Here is an 8,007-nt window from a genome sequence, read left to right as displayed (position 1 = left end):
CAACAGGGAGTTCACTATGAGCTCTCTTTTGGACAATCACAGAGATTTCCTTTCAGACCATTGGGATACCTTCAAACAACTGACAGAGGCAGGAAGGATTGTGGAAGGTGAAAAGGTTTTTGTGCATTTAAATCATATTGTCTCCATTGACAAGCTGAGGTACCATGTGAATAGAAGGTTTGACAACCTGCCTGAGGAATATAAATTCAGCTGTAACTTGCACACCAGAAAGTGTAGAGTGCTTGAGGAAAACATGGCATTCCTTATGTACATTGTCTTTCAACAGCAATCTCTAGAAGAGCAAGGGCAGGAGACTGAAGAAGAAGATATATCTGTAGCGGAGGTAAAAGAGGATATTCCTATGGCAACAGATATGGCAGAGCAGGAAGAAGATATCAACCTCGAGGATGAGGGGCTGCAAGTGGCTGCTCTTGACCTTGTTCAACTGAGGACTGAAACTCTTAGGGCAGCACAGCCAGTTGAAGACTTTGATGTTTAGAGCAGCAACTATGCAGTGCCCATGCTTCCAGGTGTCTTGATTGGTGGTAAAGATTATGTTTTCCTCCATGATATAGAGTGTATGTTCAATTTGAGGGAGGACTATGCCATTTCCCTTATTGCCCAGGCTTCAAGGCTTGACAAGGAGGTTGGCATAGAGGATGACCATTCACTGCTAGCTTTGGAAACAACCTTTGATCCTGCAGAGGCCCTTACTATTTGTTTCAAAGAGGCTGAAAGTTTCCAAGAGCCAGATGAAGCTGCCTTCCAGCTCACCCAGGAAGCTATGAATCTCTCATCACTTCATAAGGAAAAACTTAAAGAAGAGGCTGGACTGGAGGGGAGAGGAATAAATCTTTGGAAAGATGAACTTCTTATTGCTGATGAAAATGAGAGGGTATGATATTATTACTTCAAATCAAATACTTTATGTTGTGTTTAAATGTTTTGTAGTTATGTATCATTGTCTCACTATAATCTTTTGATACATGGCAGCTACAAATTGAGGATGACACATTTCTCCAGAGATCAAGTGGAAGCAGGCCAGCTGGGTTTGGCAAAATGTCAAGCCTAGCTCATTATATTCATGATCTAGGCAGTGCTAAGATCTTGATTTACCATAGGCAGTTGAGCAACAATGGAGAAGCCATTGTTTACTTCTTTAAATGTTTGTCTAGGGTATTAGGTGGACATGATCTTCCATGGCAAAAGGAAAAGATCATTTTAATAGAGAGGTTGTCCGCCATAGATATATTTGGGGATTATGTGAATAAGCAGGCCTCTAGGGCCTCTTACTTTTTGTCTTATACTTCTTATGCATTAGCATGTGGTGTTAAGGAGCCCAAATGTCTAGAGGGCTATGGAAAACACAAGCTCATAAGGTTTCGAGAGCCACCCATGATTGCATCAGGCCACACAATCCAAGAAGAAGAACACGTGGAGATAGCTGAAGACAAGGATACCCCTCTCAGACAAGCAACAGAGGCAAGCATTGATAAATAGGAAGTCGACATCAAGCCAATAAGGAAGAAAAAGAGTCCAATCAAGTTCAAAAAGAGAGTTCCGACTCGCAAGCCTTGGGAGTAATATTATTTAGTCATCAAATATAGCACAAACATTATGTTGAAGTTGAACTGATTTGTACAAAGTCTTTGATCCTCATCAGTTCCTTGTCCGTACGGACGATCAGTACCCTTTTGCATTTGTCCCATCACCGTACGACACTTCACTTCCAGGTACATCCCTGGATGGGGGGGCCATGGGTGGGCGAAAGCCTGGTCAATGGTACAACCCATCGCCTGGAATTTTCCTTCAAATCACAAACCTCTCCAAAAACGACGCCACCATCTTTGCAAATCAATTATCTTCAATCCTTAGTGAAGATATCTATATTAGCCTCGCAAGTCGACGTAATTCTTTCAATCCTCACCAACAAGTGGCTACTTCAACACAGAGCAATTCACTAAGAGTCTATATGACTCAATTCTTGTACTTCATGTAAATATGCTTCATAAGAGCACTTAAATATGAATAAAAACATAAAAAGCACATGGACAGAAGAAGACACGATCAAGTCCTACTCAACAACATTTGACAAGAATCCTGCCACACAAAGGGACATCATCACAAGCCAATTACTTCAAATGATGAATGTCACTTCAATAAATCAAATGAGGAATTGAGAATCACCATCTCATTTTGATGATTAAGTCTACGGTCCTCCATATCCTTCTCTCTCATCTCTCCCATTATTAACATCTCTTAGTGTCCCCACTAACAAAAATCACATGTAAACTTGTCGATGATTGCCAAAAACAAATTGAGCAAAAAAAAGGGGGGCTCACACAAATATAAAAATGCAATCATTCGCAAAACCCCACCCTGTTAGGAATTCCCAAAACCACTAATCTATTCATTCATTAACTAGATTTTCTTATTCCTTCCGGAGGAACAAAGACCATTGAACGTCATTCAACATCAAAGCCATCGACAAAGCTTGTTCATTCTCCTCGCACAAAGGTCTTCAATGCGATCACGAGGACGCGATCGCCATCAGAAAGGGGGAAATGTTAATCCGATTCTAGGATTAACAAGAGCCCGCCATTATATTACATCAAGGAGTCATGGTAGATACACCAAAGGGTCATACATTCAAGATATGAAGAAGCAATAGTGTCCAAAGCTACAACTTGGACGGGCGCCCTGGTGTGACAGAGTATTTGGCAATTCCCGCTTCAAGAGTGTGTGGTAGCAAGTTAGGATGAAGTCCTAAGTGATGTACTTCATGGATATATTATGAGAGTAATCATTGTAATAGCATTAGGCCTCTTATGAGCCTAAAGTGCTCGGGCAGCCACAGTTTAAGTGAGTGTGAACACTTATGGCCATGTATATAAGTGAATTTCTCTCATAATACAACATACTTTCCCGTTGTGCAATTGAGTCTTGATCTTGCTAATCTCTCACCCTAATGCATTCTAGTGAGTGTGTGAGTGAAGTGAGGTGAGAGGAGGGACAAAGACCCGTAGTGCAATGCGGCGGTGTGATAACGCTCCGGGAGACGTGGTGGAATTGCTTCTCAAGGAGTTGTAGAGCTTGGAGACCTCAAGGGTTACGATCTCGGCCATTGGAAAGATCTTCAACAGTTGCGGTTCACCAGGTAATCTCTTTTTTGGATGTGTTTCAAGGAGGGTAAGGGTGAGCCATAGGACACAACACCAAGAATTGTTGATGTATACCTTTCAATTGTAACAAACTTGAGTGGACTACAAAGTGATGTCTATCAAAAAGTACACAACCTTCAAAAGAAGATCCAACCATCTATATCCACATTAAATGAGGACAACTTTGGCACTATTCTCTCCTAGAAAGCCTTTCCAAATAGGCTACAAATCACAATGAAAAAGTATTGTACTCTTGCATGTGATATACCTAAATAATACTCTTCCACTCCTACTAAAAGAAAATACTTTTGAGTAATTAAGGACGCTCCTTCTAAACCATGCTATAGTTCCAAATCCTTCATGTTCAAGATCTAGCTTTGGATTGTGCACAAGAAGTGCAACAAGTTCTTAGCATCCATTTCTGAAACACCAACTAGCACACAAAAAGAAAAGCCACATGCATCAAGCTCTTGTAAGCACAAAACTCAAACAAGGCTTGCCATACTTGTATGCCCTAAAAAGGTAAAAATGAACAAGCCATTGGAGAACTTAACAATATTGAAAGCATGTCAAATTCCATTTATGCAAGTTCACAAGCTCTCATAGGACAAGTTAATATGCAAGGCAGCATTGGGTAGTTGACCTCGAAAGAACTTCTGGCACTACACTACTACACTTCTATGAAGACGAGGCTTCAATAGTTGTGGGCATTTTAAAAAAATGTGATTACAAGAATTTCTACATGAGAGGATGTGTGCGTCCATTATTGACAATAAAATCACTCCATGAACTACCACAAGTAACTTTTTACAAGGAGAATAATAGTAAGACCAATCAAAATTGGATTGAGAACATCACAAAGTTGCAATAGAAAAACAAACAAGATACTAAGATAAGCAAGCAACAAGAGAAAGCATAGAGACTGGCAAAGATAAAGACGCACCTATAGATGCATTGTTGCATGGTCTTTCTATATTCAATAAGTAATGGACCATGAAATTTTCCCCCTTCTATTGTTCCCTTGGAAGGCTTCACACGGTGCAGTCATACTTTTGTGAATAGTGCTCTTTTCCAAGAATATTTTTCAGAGAACCAAGACATTGTTCCACCATGTGAACACACAACTACAAAATAGTTGCAAAATGGGAGCTACTGACTAAACACAGACAATTTGCACTCTCTTTGAACTGTGCATCAAGCACATTCTCTTCAAGGCAATAAAATTGATGATAAAAAGAATTTTATCTTCAACATGGGTGTGATTGAGAAAAGGGCAACTACAAGATAGACACCTCCTTGCATTGAGACATTGCACAACACACAAACATCGACCAAATTCTTAACTCAAGAATTGGCTTCAATAGACATCTTTGAACTCCCTAAGAAATTGAGAGGTGCACAAACACACCAACAAAAGAAGATATACAAAAAATAATCTAAATTCAACTTCTTGCACCCACCATCATTTGACCCAACTATAGTGCTTCGTTTCAAATACTATCAAAACAACCAGCTATCTACGCTACACAAAAACAACAAGAACAAAATTAAACAAAGCTTGCTAAGCTATAGAGGTTGAAAACCAAACAAGGTTTGAAGCAAGGCTCATACACCTTCAACTTTCTAAGTATGAGTATGTTGAAGCATTTCATTACATAATCAAGAAACCACCAACAATTTTTCTAAGAGACACGTGAAAGATACAAACACTAATAACTTCAACAAGCTGCACAATTTTCTGCACTCTTGGGAGCGAACAAAGATATTTAATTCATCTTGACTGCGCATGGCACAACATCCTCCTACACTTCTTACATGACAAAAAATGCTAACACAATATGCAAACTAATCAAAGAAAAGATAAATAAATGTACTTCCCAAAATCAAAACACTCTTCAAATAATAGGGAATGCCATAATCATCACATAAAAACTTAGCTCATAACAAGAGGTTTAGATTGCACTATTCTTGCCATTGCACTTTACCTTGAGGCAGTTCACATTCATAAACACAAGCTCACCAAGAGATAATTGCACACTAATCTTGCGAAGAAAATTAACATTCCAAACACTCCAAAAGAGAGAAGGTTTTCTTTGATGACACTACCCAAAAATATTCTAAATGTAAAGAAAATATTGCACTCCTATTCCTTTGCAGAGTTTGCGAGTGATTACACCCAAAAAACACTATCGACTAGACCACTAAAACAAACTCAAAAATAATGCACTATATCCACTACAACAAGGCCAATGATCTAGAGAAATATTTCAAAGAACAATGCTTTCTTTATCTTTCATTCAGTAACTCTTAATGTGTCATAGTAGATGGCATGATGGCATACATAACGAATAAGGAAATAATCGTAGAGAGAGAGAGTAAAAATTCAACATACTATATGAGCTTCTTCACTGCAACACTAGACATTGAAAATAAAGAAACTATAAGTAAGTAAAATGTACCTTTTTGAAAAGACCTTTAAAAAATGAGAGAAATAAAATTCCACAACAAGCTAAATAAAAAACAGCGCCATCTACTTGATGGCATCATTCTAAAAAAATGCTTATCTCTAGGAACAACAGCACATGTCGTTTTCTCTAGTAGTGTAGACACAAGAAAGCCATTTCTTCTCCTTATTCTCATGCAATCTCTGCTGGTCGGCCACTACACAAGAGAACAAGAATTATTGATATGAACCTTCCAATGACATTGCTTATGGCATAAACATTCAAAGTAGCTTTCAACATTGGTGGGACAACTATCCAATTAGCATTCTGCCGGCTCTCCATGTCGTTGGTGGAGGCCACGTGGTGGAAGAAGCAACAAAGGATGCAAGTGAACAATGCAAGAGCTATGATAACTCCCACAATTAGGAAGGTGAGTCTGGCAACAGCACTGCCATTGGTAAGAGCCATTGTTGGAGAGGGGAGAGAGTGGAGTAGACAAGGTTAGTTGAAGAGAGTGGAAATTAGAGCTAGCTAATTAAACTTTGGCATAATCTAGTTGCTAAGTGAAAATGAACTAAAAACATGACCAATTTATAGTGTTTAAGACTATACATATTTGTATTGGTATATATATCCATATAAATACAAGAAGTTATATACAAATTATACAAATGCATCGGAAATGAGTGGATTCTCTAGAGATGCGGGGTGAGGTATGACTTGCCTAGACAACACTGAGTGGATTCCCATGAGGTGGAAGCTTGCATCGTGGGAGGGTGTAAACTTGGATTATGGAGAAGTTCATAATTTGTGTATTGGGAAGAAGAGAAAAGGTACATAAAGTGATTGCTTTAAAAAAAAAGACTAGTGGGTGCCAGCAATACCGACGTTTTTAATAGGGCTTGTACGTTTTCATCTCTGATAAGGGTAACTCTGAAGCCCATAGGAATGCCCAGCAGTCTAAAGATCTATCCAGGTTCTATTTTTTTACAGCCAGCTGATAAAATAATCTGTGGGACATCACCATCTGTGGGACATCACCATCTGAGGCATAAAAACTAGTTTTGACATGATTAATGTGACTGACCCACTAGCCAGATAGAAAATATCTAGACATTGCCAAAAAGTTTCTATAGACTGAACATCATTCTTCATCAGAGCATTTGTGTCATCAGCAAACTGTTGTATACATAGGTCCTTGTTGCAAGCCCCTGGGATTTTTATTCCTGTGATCTTACCTTGTGCCATGGCATCCTGTACAAGCCATCCCAATGCATCTGAGTAAATAGCATATAACAGAGGAGCAATAGGACAACCCTATCTGTTCCTAAGAGGAAAAGCATCAGTGAGTTCCCCATTCAAAGCAATTCTTGCATGTGCATTACCAACAAATAGAACTGAAATGAATTTTATGAAACCAACATCATGTAAGGACTGAAAGATGAAGTCCCATTCCATCCTGTCTCATAAGCCTTGCCATAATCAATCTTGAAGAACATAAATATTTGATCAGTTTCATCTACATGCTCAATTGCTTCCCACAAACTGATAATTGCATCAAGAATAAATCTACCTTTTATAAATCCTTTTTGCTCAGGCCAGGATAATGTCTTTCATACTAGGACTGATCCTTCTAGCTAGAGAGAGAGAGAGAGAAGATTTTATATGCAGAAGTCAGAAAAGTTATTGGTCTCTAGTTACCTAGGTCCTCCTTCTCCCCCCTTTTATGTATCAGTTTAACCACACCAGTGTTAACAGAAGTAGGGAGGGCTCCTAGCTTTAAGGCCTCCTGCCAGACTTTAAGAAGATGAGGGATAAGAAATTCTTGATAAACCTGAAAGAACTCATTGGGCAATCCATCAAGACTAGGTGATTTACCAACTTTCAAAGAGGAGATAGTGTCTCTCAACTCCACCTCTGGAAGGGGCTGATCCAATATTTTAGCAAGAGAGGGAGGAATCAATTTCTTCCTTTTCAATGCAATAAGAGCCCTTGCCTGAGTCTGATTAGCCCCTCTTTGAGGAGGAGAAGAAAAAATGCCAGAATAGAAGTCCTCAACCACTTTTAGATTATCTTTATGAGAACTCACAAGTCTGCCCAGAAGAATCTTTCAGAAAGGGAATGAAATCCCTGATTTTCTTTTTTCTCAGCAAATTAAACATGTCTTTATTAGGTTTATCAAGTTTTCCAGCCCAAAAATCTCTAGTCCAAAAAGCAAGGAGGCCTTCGTAGCTATAGAAGTTCTTCCTGTCTAAGCTTATTTTTAAGTTTCAATAGAGTGAAGGAAGGAGGACTACCAGGATCATTTTTAGACTCTAGGTCAGAGATTTGAGATGATATCATCATCCTTCTGCATGTCCTAATCTCTCTAGCTTTCTTCTTAAAATTTGTTAGGATTTTTT

This window comes from Cibotium barometz, chromosome 31 (genome assembly GCF_041138505.1).
Source record: "Cibotium barometz isolate CiBa-2024 chromosome 31, ASM4113850v1, whole genome shotgun sequence".
Lineage (NCBI taxonomy): Eukaryota > Viridiplantae > Streptophyta > Polypodiopsida > Cyatheales > Cibotiaceae > Cibotium > Cibotium barometz.
This window is presented reverse-complemented; position numbering follows the sequence as displayed.